Raw genomic sequence first — 13948 nt, forward strand, 5'->3', positions numbered from 1 at the left:
CCAACGGCCATGCCCAGGTGACTGAAGTCCCCCGGGCATGGCCATTGGGCAGGGGGGCATGTTTCCTGTCTTTGCTAAGACAGGAGTCATTTCCATGGGGGTTGTGCTTCAAAAACTGACGCTAATCAGGTTAGAGTATTTTTTTTTTTACTCTAACCTGACTTGCACCATTCTTTGACGCACAACCCCCAGTGTTCCCTATGCCTCCGCTGCCTGGTTAGAGTCATTTATTTTGACGCTAACCAGGCCGCAGCGCATTGCTTCGCTGGCGCAGGTTTGCGTCAAAAAGTATAAATATGGGCCTCAGTCACATCTGCATTCATCTGCACACTGAAAGGGTCTCCCTGAGCAGAAAGGGTGGAAAGGCTCTTTCTTACACTTCAAAGGCCAGTGACCTGCCTTCACATAAAGGACTGATAACCCCCCCATAGGGATACTGGCAGATAGGACTGGAGTGAAAGGGGAACCTGTGCACTTCCAAACCATTCTTTGACGTTTTCCCTACTTCAAAGGCATTTTAGTGTATATATACTGGGTCTCTAACTCCACCGAATCAGACACTTCTGTATCTACACCTGGGCTCTATCAGAGGTGCTGCCTGGCTGACAAAAGGACTCATCTGGACTGCTTTGCTGAGAAGGACTGCTACTTTGCTTGTTACCCTGCTGCCTGCTGACCCCTGACTCTGCTGGAAAGACTCTGCCTTCCATACAAGTGATCTCCAAGGGTTTGAATTGAGCTTGCCTCCTGTTCTGAAGTCTCAGGACAACAAAGACTTCACCAAAAAGAAAATCCCTGTACATCGGAAAAACAATACAATGTCTGCAGAAATTGATGCAGCGCCTGCCTCGTGGCTGAACTTTCACCGCATTGCTTACCGGATCAAAGCAGCCTGCTCTTTCTACCAGCGTGTCAAGAATTCTCAATACATCATCCCTTGCCATCAAAATATCCCCGCATCACAGGGAGGAACCAAGGATGTGTTCATGGAAATCGACGCATCACCTTGGAGCATGGAAAGAAACAAACCATTGTCTGTGCCGCACTGGAAACTCCAATGCAGCACCTTATTTTTCAAGGAATCTCCTCCTCTGCGGCCCCCATGCCTCGTTATTTTTGACGCATCCCGGGTACTGTGTACTACAAGGATATAACCACTGATTCTTAAGGTTTGAGACTTATTTAAACCTTTAAAAAGTGATATCTTGACTTGTGCAAATTGGATTTATGTCACTTTGATCTTATTATATTCTGACATTTTATCTATTTTTCTAAACCTGTGTGGTGTATTTTTGTATTGTTTTCACTGTGTAATTCTATGAGCTATTGCACAACTACTTTACAGAATGTCTTTTAAGTTAAACCTGCCTGCTCTGTGACAAGCTACCAGAGGGTGAGCACAGGATAATTGGATTTTTTCTGACTTACTCTGACTAGGATTTTGGTCCCTACTTGGACAACGATATATACCCCTGCCAACTAGAGACCCATTTTCCAACATTGGTGATCAGCGGTGCGATAGGACTTATGTTTGTGCAGTGCCATGCAATAGCTACATGTACATTACACGACCCAAAGTCAAAGGTCAATTGGATTTGTTTTCTTTTTCTGCAATTGTCCCTGCTTTGCATATTTTAAATAGTATACATCATGTCTCTGGCTGGATCCACAAATGGAGCTGGTGAGGTTGACCTGCCTAAGCTGCAGGAGTACACAGTTACCCAGCTGAGGGCTTTTGCAATGGGATGGGGTACCTACCTGTGAAGCCACCAACAAGGAGGAGAACCAAAAGGTGCTGAGGGCCTGGGCAGAATCCCACTCCCAAGAGCATGATGAGTTGGGGGAGCAAGAGAAGGCCTTTTGAAAGGGGTTGTCAACAGCAGTGGGGAATGAGACTCCATGAAATTACTTCTGGCTCACAAACTGTCTCTAAAAGAGCTGGACCTCAAGCCTAGGGAGTCTGAGTCCAGCAGTGATGGTGGCAGCATACATGCAGCACCTGCTGGAGACAGGAAGTTTCCTACACCCAAGGATTTGAAATGACATTGACAGATGGTTTTCTGTCAGGAATCCCCACGGTGCCGCCTGCTTTATCCGTCAGCATCCCTAGGGATTACGGTTAAATCATATCTCTGTTCTTGGTTAAACCTTCTTGTTTCTAAGTAAACATAATGTGCTGTGTTACACAATTGGTTTTATCAATGCTTGTTTTAGAAATGCTTGTTTGCTAATGTGAGCAGGTGTAGACATATACTTCTAATTGGGCGTGGTGTAGACATGTGCTTCTAATTGGGTGTGGTGACTCATCCACATGTGGAACCTCAATTGCTTTCCTGATTGGCTATAAATAGCAGAGTGAAACACGCCTCTCTACTTGGCTTTGTTTTGCTTCCTGATCTCAGCATCTGATTTGGCAGTCCAGCCCCTGCTGACATCCTCGTATTCAGGATTTTTGAGGCAATTCTTTTCTTCGTTCCTGTACCAGCTGACACCAGGCCTTCCTCCAGCACTCCGGAAAGGACTACAGCTAAGTGACTAGTATTCTCCAGGGAGTTTGTTCTTTGAGCGTCGCGCTTTCCTATAACAGCTGGTGTATTTCAGACCTCGTATTTTGGCAGAGTGCTTATCTTGAAGAGGCAAAAGCATTTCTACATTATTATTGTAGTTACTTGCCTAAATGTACTTCAGGATATCTGCTTGAGCTCAAGTACTACATAAAGTGACAGTGCAATTTGAAAAGAGCATTTACGTGACTTTTCTTTCTCTAAAAGCATAACTCTTGGATTTAAATTGTGTCATTCATGCCTGTGTTTCAGGTTTGAGGAATTTGCTTTTGAAGGGTTTTTCACACATGCAGTGAAATCAAACAAAACTGTGCCACCCTAACTGTTTAAACCAAGAGTGGACATTTGTATTTCTTGGATTCTTTTTGTTCCTTTTAGTTAAACCCTATGCATGCAGGAAAGTTATACGTGATATAATGAATGCCCTTGTTTGTCTTTCTTGTGCATAATAAGTGCAATCACAGTTCTAATTGTAATGTGCAACAGTGAATCTCTGTGAAGCCAGCCCTAGTGTTGCAGTACTTATTGTTATGGTATTCAGTTTGGGTTTTTGGTAATGCAGCGTTAGTAATTGTGCCAACAGTTATTATTGTCCAATAAAAGTGCTGGAGCATTCCGGTGTTCCTTTACCGCTCCTGTGCCCATATCAGAAAGAGAGATTCAGTTTCAAGGAAGTTGAGTGCACTAACTCTACTATCACTCTGTCAACAACGACCTGCCCCCCGGAAGATACAGGGTGCCTGGCTGGACCGGCAAGACGTGGTAGTGTTTTGTCTCTTTCTCTTCCACTCCCCCTTTCCTTTTGGGACACCTGCCGGGGTTTCTGTGTCCAACAGGAAGTTCCAAGAGGTGTTCCAGGAGGTCGGGGGGCATGCCATTGCCCCTGCAGAAATCCTGCTTTTCAGGTGAGTGGCCCAGTGCCAACAGTTTTCTGGTTATATACAAGGCATGCTCCAAAAAATGGAGAGGGTCCAAAACACTGGCTTCCTTTATGAGTGCCTGATTTGTGTGAACGAATGGTACGAAGGGACTTAGCCGGAGGACATGGACCCTAGTCCTCCTAAAGTACAAAAGTAGAAAAATGGGATTGTAGGAAAGTCCCTTGTAATTAGAGTCTTTACAGAGGAAGTCCAAATACTTGAGATTTGATGAAAGGTATAGTAAACACGATTACTTCATGATTGGTCCACAAGTTCCTTATTTATTAATATAGGTAGAACAAGAGGTTTCCAGCGTAGGTAACATCAGTAAAGAATCCTGAACAACAACATGTGAAACTTCAGCCAACACGTGGGGCGAACCTCTTGTTCTACCTATATTAATAAATAAGGAACTTGTGGACCAATCATGAAGTAATCGTGTTTACTATACCTTTCATCAAATCTCAAGTATTTGGACTTCCTCTGTAAAGACTCTAATTACAAGGGACTTTCCCACAATCCCATTTTTCCAGTTTTCTGGTTATGAAGTTGCCCTGAGGGCACATGGGGTTCCTGAAGAGCACTTGGGGGAGGGTCTGTGGAAACACATGCCTACACTTGGGAGGGACATACTTCTGACATTAGAGGTTGGGGACCAGAAAAAATACACTCCAATGAAAGCCATTTTGATTGTCAAATTTCGGCTGGCCCCTGAGTAGTATCGCCAAAGATTCGGGGACAGTAATAAGCTCCCCAACCAATCCTGGGTAGTCTTCATTGATTACAGCAGTAAGGCACTGAATTGCTGGGTGTTGGGCAGCACAGTCAGTGATTATGTTGGGTTGTCCAATTTAATCCTGAGAGAGCACATGCTTAGTATTTGTTTTGTAGAATTGTGCCAGCACGTAGTTGAGTTTAAGCTGACTTATTCCAGGAAGCTTGCTGAGGAGGCTGACCTCTGGGCTATCACCATAATTTCCAAAAAAGATTTGGAGGGGGTGGCACCCACAATGTTGGTCAGGGTTCCCAACAGAAGAAAGAGGAGTTGGAAAAACTTAAAACTAAGGCATTCTCTAAAGGTCCCCAAAATAATTCCCAGGGGAACAGTGGTAACCATTCCCAGTCTGATCCTAAGAAGAATGAGTTCTTTGATCAGAAGACAGGGAGGTTTGTACCCCAATGTGCAGAGTGCTCCAAGTATGGTCACGCTAAGGGTGACTCCAAATGTCCAAAAAGGACACAGCCCCCCACTGGTGGGCAGACACCTGGGTTGGCTAGTGTTGCGTTCGGGGAAGAGGTAGTCCCAGATAGCTTTGGGAACATACAGAGGTAACCCTAGTGACCCTGGGGATGCAGATATGGTGCCAAAAGTCCACATGCCTGCCAATACTTCTAAGTATAGGCAGTGGGTCACCATTGATGTACAGCGGGTAGAGGCTCTGCGTGACACAGAAGCTAGCATGACTACTGTCAAGGGTAGCTGGTGTCAGTACAGCAGGTACTACTGAACACATACCACCAGGTCACAGTCACTGACAATCATGAGAGCCAGCTACGGTGGCTCTGATTCCCATTGAGTGGGGGGCTTCTGGTACTCTGAAAGTAGTTGTGAGTCCTACCATGCCTGTAGATTGTCTGTCAGACAATGACCTAGAGCACACAACATAGAGGGAAGTAGAGCTCAGGTCTCACTTGGAAATTATGGTATTGCCTGAGTGGGTCTGTATGACCACATGATCCATGGCTGCCTGGGAAGGGAATCAAGGGCATCTGGAGCCTGGAAGAATGGCCCAGACAGCTGCCAAGAAGAGGGTCATGGGGTGTGACAAAACTGTCCCAGAAGTTCCCACGGTGGAGGTTGACAAGGTCCCTGAGGAGGAGGCCCCTGAGCCAACCGGGGAGGACATTACCGCCCAAGGAGATCTACTTGAGCTTGCTGGCTGGCAAGTTGAGGGTGGGCCCACCAGGGAGGAATTCTGAAAAGCGCAGAAAGAATGTCCCACTCTTGAGGGCTTAGGCAACAGGTCTCAGCCCATACAGCAGGTGAAGCCTCTGGGGATCACCTGATTTACAGGAAGAATGATCTCCTATATAATGAGCCTAAGGCTCCGGCACTAGGGCAGCACATGTGCTAGTGGGCCCAAAGTGTTACTGGGACTACTTACTTGGTTTGGCTCATGACATACTCCTGGCAGGACATTTAGGGAAAGACAATATCTTTGCCAGGCTTGTCACCCACTTCTATTGGCCCTGAATGAAGACAGGCTCAGATACATTCTGCAGGTCCTGTCCCATCTGCCAGGCCAATAGGAAGTAAGAGAAAAAGCCAAAGCCTCCCCTGATCCCACTTCCCATCATCGGCACCCCCTTTGAAAGGGTGGGCATCAATGTCATTGGTTCATTGGACAGCAAGACAGCCCTAGGCAAAAGGTTCATCCTGCTCTTGGTGGACCATGCCACACGCTACCCAGAGACCATTCCTCTGAGGACGGTGACTGCTCCTGCGGTGACCAGAACTTTTATGGGGATCTTTACCTGTGTGCGGTTCCCCAAAGAGATAGTGTCTGACAGAGGACCTAACTCCATATCTGCATGCATTAAGTCCATGTGGGATACGTTTGATGTAACTTACAAGTTCACCACACCCTATCACCCTCAATCCAATGGTGTAGTTGAGAGATTCAACAAGACCTTGAAGGGCATGATTGCAGGCCTACCTGAGGCCATGAGATGTAAGTGGTACGTCCTCCTGCCATACCTTCTCTTTGCTTACAGAGACATGCCCCAGAAAGGGATAGGGTTCAGTCCCTTTGAACTTCTTTATGTCTACCCTTTTAGGGGGCCTCTAATCATTGTCAAGGAGGGGTGGGAGAACACTAGTATAACCAGAAGGTCACTCTGGTGGAGTTACAACCTGGCAGCAAAGTATGGGTCATGGAGCCAGTAGACCCCAGAGCTCTCCAGGATTGCTGAACTGGCCCATATGAAATAAAAGAGCGTAAGGGAAGGCCACTTACTTAGTGGACCTTCAGCCCCCTAGAAACCCCCTATGGGTGATCCATTTAAACAGATTCAAGCCTCATTTTGAGAGGCCTGAAGTCAGCATGCTCCTTGTGACAGATGAGAGTGTGGAGGAGGAAAGTGAACATCTCCCTGACCTCTCTGCACAGGAAAGTGATGGGTCAGTGGATGTCTACCTCTCTGACTCCATGGCCCTAGAGCAGGCAGAGTGGTGACTGCTATCAGTTGCTGGGACAGTTTGCCTCACTGTTCTCCCTCACCCCTGCACTCACACATCTGTGTGTCCATGACATTGATGCGGCTGACATTCCCCCCTGTAAAGAACAAAATTTACAGGTTGTCAGGTAGGGTGAAAGCCAGTATCAAAGAGGAAGTTGGCAAGATGCTGCTTTAAGAGGTGATTGAAACCTCTAACAGTCCCAGGTCCAGCCCAGAGATATTGGTACCAAAGGCTGCCCTACTGGGCACCAAACCAATACTTCAGTTCTGTGTGGTCCACCTAGGCCTCAATTCCGTCACCAAGACTGACGCACACCCCATCCCGGGAGCTGATGAGCTCATTGAGAGACTAGGTGCTGCAAAGTTCTTCTGTACCTTTGATTATGACATCAGAGTACTGGCAGATCACCTTGACCGAGGGGGCAAAAGAGAGGTCAGCATTCTCAACCCCTGAGGAACATTACCAATTCCAGGTGATGTCCTTTAGCTTGAAGAATGCCCTTGCCACATTCCAACGGTTGGTTAACAGACCCTGGCTGGTAAAGAGATATTCTGTGCTGCCTACTTAGATGACACTGCCATCTACAGTGCCAGCTGACAGAAACACCTGCTTCACCTCCAAGAGGTGCTCCAGGCCCTGCAACAGCCAGGACTGATAATCAAGGCCAGTAAGTGCAAGATTGAGCAGGGTTCTGTGGTGTATTTGGGACGCCTAGCAAGTGGTGGCAAGGTTCAGCCCCTCCAGGCCAACATTGAAACAATCATGGCTTGTAAGCCACTTAAAACCAAAACTGAGGTGAGAGCCTTCCTAGGCCTCACTGGTTACTACAGAAGATTTGTTAAGGGCTATGTCACCATTGTTGCCCTCTTAACTGAGTTGACTTGTAAGAAGCATCCCAGGTTGCTGATCTGGACAGAGGCTTGTCAGAAAACCTTTTATTCCTTCAAGGAAGCCATGTGCACACAGCTCAGACGGACGCTTCAGAGCATAGCATAGGTCCAGTCTTAGCAGTGCTTACTGAAAAAGGCCTAGACCAACCAGTAGCCTTTATTGGCAGGAGGTTACTTCCATGGGAACAGAAGTGAAGTGCCATTGAAAGAGAAGGATTTCCTGTGGTCTGGGCACTGAAGAAGCTGAGACCATACCTGTTTGGGACTCAAGTCCGGGTTGAGGCAGATCACAGGCCCCTCAGATGGCTCATATAGATGAGAGGTGAAAATCCTTAACTCTTGAGGTGGTCCATCTTCCTATAGGTTATGGACTTTATGGTGGAGCATCGCCTGGGTACTAATGTCAATGCTGATGGTCTCTCCAGATATTTCCACCTTAGTGATGAAAGCTCCCAATGGGTCCGTTAGCTCTCCCTAGTTTCAGCTGAGGGAGACACATTAGACCTGACAGCCATAGGGTAGTCATTCCCCAACTTTTTGCATACCCCCCTCCATTTCTCTGACACTGTTTTTACTGGTTTTAGGACTCTGCACACTTTACCACTACTTACCAGTGCTATAGTGCAAGTGCTCTATTCACTAAAATTGTAACATTGGTTCCCACCTGTTAGAAATGGGGTTTTTGGTTGGCAGTCAGGTTGCCCTCTGTCCAAGCAAGAACCCTGACTCTAGTCAGGGTAAGTCACACACAATCCAAAATCAGCCTGTGCCCACCCTCCTGTAGCTTGGCACGAGCAGTCAGGCTTAACTTAGAAGGCAATGTGTAAAGCATTTGTGCAATAAATCATACAACACCATAGCATAACACCACAAAAATACACCACGCAGTGTTTAGAAAAATATATAATATTTATCTGGGTATCTTCAGGTCAAAACGATCAAAGTTGCAATATGAATTTGTAAAGATTTCACTGAAAAGTGATATAAAGTGTCTTAAGTCTTTAGAATATAAACAAAGTCTCTTTCAAGCACAAGTACCTGGTTTGGAGTGGAAAAATCTCCTCATAGGGCCACAAAAGAAGAGGTGCGTGGAAAAAGGGTGTGTGCGTCGATTTCTCGCCAGCACACACGGACTTGCGTCGTTATTTTCCACGCGGGGAAGTCGTTTTCCGGTGCGCAGACAGTCTCTTTTCGTGGATCGCGGGGATTACCAGATGTCCCGGGTCTGTGCGTGGATTTTCCTGCTTGTTTTCCGGCTGCGCGTCGTTCTGCGGGGCTGCGCGTCGAAATTACGATCTCACGGCAGGCGTCGCGTCGATTTCTCCTCAAGAGGTCGGGCGGCGTTGTCCTTGCGAAGCCGTGCGTCGGATTTTCAGCCGTCCCAAGAGCGTTGCGTCGATCAGCGTCAGTGTGCGGCGTTTTTCTCACCGCGGAACAAGCTGTGCGTCGAAATTTTCGGCGCACGGAGCATCCAAGTGAAAGAGAGAAGTCTTTTTGGTCCTGAGACTTCGGGGAACAGGAGGCAAGCTCTATCCAAGCCCTTGGAGGGCACTTTCACAGCCAGACAAGAGTTCAGCAAGGCAGCAGGCCAACAGCAAGGCAGCAGTCCTTTGTAGAAAGCAGACAGGTGAGTCCTTTGAGCAGCCAGGCAGTTCTTCTTGGCAGGATGTAGTTTCTGGTTCAGGTTTCTTCTCCAGCAAGTGTCTGATGAGGTAGGGCAGAGGCCCTGTTTTATACCCAAATGTGCCTTTGAAGTGGGGGAGACTTCAAAGAGTGGCTAAGAAGTGCACCAGGTCCCCTTTCAGTTCAATCCTGTCTGCCAGGGTCCCAGTAGGGGGTGTGGCAGTCCTTTGTGTGAGAGCAGGCCCTCCACCCTCCCAGCCCAGGAAGACCCATTCAAAATGCAGATGTATGCAAGTGAGGCTGAGTACCCTGTGTTTGGGGTGTGTCTGAGTGAATGTACAAGGAGCTGACAACCAAGCCCAGCCAGACGTGGATTGTAAGGCACAGAAGGATTTAAGTGCAAAGAAATGCTCACTTTCTAAAAGTGGCATTTCTAGAATAGTAATATTAAATCCGACTTCACCAGTCAGCAGGATTTTGTATTACCATTCTGGCCATACTAAATATGACCTTCCTACTCCTTTCAGATCAGCAGCTGCCACTTCAACAGTGTATGAGGGCTACCCCAATGTTAGCCTATGAAGGGAGCAGGCCTCACAGTAGTGTAAAAACGAATTTAGGAGTTTTACACTACCAGGACATATAACTACACAGGTACATGTCCTGCCTTTTACCTACACAGCACCCTGCTCTAGGGGTTACCTAGGGCACACATTAAGGGTGACTTATATGTAGAAAAAGGGGAGTTCTAGGCTTGGCAAGTACTTTTAAATGCCAAGTCGAGGTGGCAGTAAAACTGCACACACAGGCCTTGCAATGGCAGGCCTGAGACAAGGAAAAGGGGCTACTTAAGTGGGTGGCACAACCAGTGCTGCTGGCCCACTAGTAGCATTTAATTTACCGGCCCTATGCACATAAAGTGCACCTTACTAGTGACTTATAAGTAAATTAATAGTCCAATCAGGTATGTTTCAAGGTTACCATGTTTTAAGGGAGAGAGCATGTGCACTTTAGCACTGGTTAGCAGTGGTAAAGTGCGCAGAGTCTAAAAACCAGCAAAAAGGAGGTCAGAAAAAGAAAAGGAGGAAGGCAAAAAGTTTGGGGATGACCCTGTCAAAAAGCCAGGTCCAACACCACCCAATTGGCATATTTAATTTACCTGTAAGTTGCTAGTGAAGTACACTCCAGGGCCTGTAAAGTAAATGCAACTAGTGGACCTGCAGCACTGATTGTGCCACCCACATAAGTAGCCGCTTTACCATGCCTCAGGCCTGCCATTGCAAGGTCTGTGTGTGAAGTTTTACTGCCACTTTGACTTAGCATTTTCAACTACTTGCCAAGCCTTAAACTCCCCTTTTCTACATATAAGTCACAGCTTTGGTAGGCCCTAGGTAGCCCATATGGCATGGTACTATGTAAGTAAAAGGCAGGACATGTACTTATGTGTGTTACATGTGTTGGTAGTGAAAAACTCACAAATTTGTTGTCACTACTGTGAGGCCTGCTTCTCTCAAAGACTAGCATTAGAACTGCCCTCATATACTTTTAAGTGGTAGATTCTAATCTCGAAGGACAAGCCCTGTCATGTTTAGTATGGCCATATTGGTAATAGAAAATCCTGCTTATTGGTGAAGTTGGATTTAATATTACTATTTTAGAAATGCCACTTGTAGAAAGTGGGCATTTCTCTGCACTTACTACCATCTGTGCCTTACAGCCTGTCTCCAATCCATATCTGATCTATGCTGGTTCACAGCTCCCCTTGTGCATTCCACCCAGACAGCCATAAACAAAGGATACTGAGTCACATCTGCATCCATCTGCATACTGAATGGGTCTCCCTGAGCAGAAGTGGTGGAGGGGCTCTCTCTTACAATTTAAAGGCCAGTGGCCTTCCCTCATACAGAGGACTGATAACCCCTCACAGGGATCCTGGCAGACCGGACTGGGCTGAAAGGGGAACTTGTACACTTCAAAACCACCCTTTGAAGTTTCCCCTACTTCAAAGCACTTTTGAGTATATATATCTGGGTCTCCAACCCCACCAAATCAGACACTTCTGGATCTACACCTGGACTCTGTCAGAGGGACTGCCTGGCTGCCCAAATGACTCATCTGGACTGCTTTCCTGAGAAGGACTGCTGCCCTGCTTGTTGACTTGCTGCCTTCTGGCCCCTGACTCTGCTGGAAGGACTATGCCTTCCCCAGAAGTGCTCTCCAAGGGCTTGGATTGAGCTGGCCTCTGTTCTTAAGTTTCAGGGCCACAAAGGCTTCACCAAAAAGAAGAAAATCCATGTGCATCAGAAAATCGTCGCAACTCCTGCAGAAATTGACACAGCGCCTGCCTCGTGGCTGAAATGTCACTGCATCGCCTACCGGATTGACGCAGCACCTGCTCCTTCTACCAGTGTGTCAAGGATTTTCAATGCATCATCCCTGGGCATCAAAATATCCCCACCTCGCAGTGAGGAACCAAGGCTGCGCTCCTGGAAATTGACCCATTACCTTGCAACATGGAAAGAAACAATGCATCCTCTGTGCTGCACTGAAAAATCTGATGCAGTGCCTTATTTTTCAATCAATCTCCTCCTCTGCGGCCCAGTGCTGCGTTCTTTTTTACGCATCCCAGGTACTGTGTGTTGCAAGGATATAACCACTGATTCTTAACAATTGAGACTTATTTAAACCTTTAAAAAGTGATATCTCAACTTGTGCATATTAGGTTTAGGTTGTATTGATCTTATTTTAATCCGATAAATATTATCTATTTTTCTAAACCTGCGTGGTGTATTTTTGTGGTGTTTCCACTGTGCTAATGTATGAGTAATTGCATAAATACTTTACACATTGCCTTCTAAGTTAAGCTTGCCTGCTCTGTGCCAAGGTATGAGAGGGTGAGCACAGGATATTTGGATTGTGTTGTGACTTACCCTGACTAGGACTGTGATCCCTACTTGGACAAGGGTGAATACCTCTGCCAACTAGAGACTCAAATATAGAGTAAGTTTTCATTACTTGGTTTTACGCAACTATGAGACTACTGTGTTTTGCCCTCTGTCGACTTCCAGCGGTATTCGAGAAGATGAAAGAGACATGTGGATCTCAAAAGTGGTCAAACAAAGTCAAATAAAGCATGGATCTCTGAGCTGTCTCTTCTGATTATTTTATTTCCCAGACTAACTCATATTGAAATCTCGAACTCCACATTCTGAACGTGACCATCTATTTCTCTGTTCAAAATGTGAACTTTTAATAAAAGTAAATAGACCGAAGTGGGTCCCAATAAGTGAAAATATTATCATGTCACTTTCTCCCCTACCATTTTATGTCCTGTCCTCTGCACCCCGTTTTATTTGACCATTTCCACAAATTGTAACAGCCGAAATGATTATAGCCCTTTCTGTTTCTTACAACTTGTTGTTAACCTATACAAAGCCCCGAATGCGGCCCAATGCAAATTAAACTGAATTCAAATTGAATTGTTTCAAATACTGACAAGGTCAGAAACGAGCTTGCATGTGATCTAAAGAATACTTAGAACCCTTTTTGTCTCTAGGTGTCTGGTTTCTACATTTCCAGATATGAAACTGTCAGAGACATATTTTATACAGGCTTGACTCAGATCAAGAGGAGGAAGGATAGCGGTGGTTTGATGCTCACAAGACTACAGTAACTGTGTGATCAGGATGGTCTGATACATAATGACGCTCCCCTCTATGTAGAGTGGTTGGAATGTTGCTTAGAATAACCTAATTATCTGAGGTATGGGATTGATTGCTCTCAATTTCCTTTATCCCCACAAGATGCATGTAAAATGTATCATGAGTAGGTGTCATGGACCTCCTCAGAGGTCCCTTGACTAAATGTTAAGAAAAATTGATCCACAACCTACTTGCATAATGAAAAGACAAATTTACCTGGAATTTGTTATAAAGACTCAAACCAAAATGTATTTTCCCAGGTTCCGACTTTACACCTCTCTTTGACTCAACTTGAGTGATCCTTAAACCACACTGATAAGAAACAATCACTTTGCCACCTCAGTAACTCACATGAAAACACACTAAGGGGCATATTTATACTCCGTTTGCGCCGAATTTGCGTCATTTTTTTCGATGCAAATTCGGCGCGAAACTAGCGCCATATTTATACTTTGGCGTTAGACGCGTCTAGCGCCAAAGTATGAGGAATGAGCGTCATTTTTTTGCGTGAACGCCTTCCTTGCGTTAATGAGATGCAAGGTAGGCGTTCCCGTCTAAAAAAATGACTGCGACGCAAATGCGTCGTATTTATACTCCCGGGCAAAAATCACGCCCGGGAGTGGGCGGGGCAAAAAACCCCGCATTTGCGCCTCTTTTTAACGCCTGGGTCAGGGCAGGCGTTAAGGGACCTGTGGGCTCAAAATGAGCCCACAGCTGCCCTCCCATGACCCCAGGGACCCCCCTGCCACCCTTGCCCACCCCAGGAGGACACCCAAGGATGGAGGGACCCATCCCAGGGACATTCAGGTAAGTTCAGGTAAGTATAAATTTTTATTTTTTTTATATTTTTTTTTGGCATAGGGGGGCCTGATTTGTGCCCCCCTACATGCCTCAATGCCCAATGACCATGCCCAGGGGACATAAGTCCCCTGGGCATGGCCATTGGTCAAGGGGGCATGACTCCTGTCTTTACTAAGACAGGAGTCATGTAAATGGCGTCTGGGCGTTG

This window comes from Pleurodeles waltl, chromosome 8 (assembly GCF_031143425.1).
Source record: "Pleurodeles waltl isolate 20211129_DDA chromosome 8, aPleWal1.hap1.20221129, whole genome shotgun sequence".
Lineage (NCBI taxonomy): Eukaryota > Metazoa > Chordata > Amphibia > Caudata > Salamandridae > Pleurodeles > Pleurodeles waltl.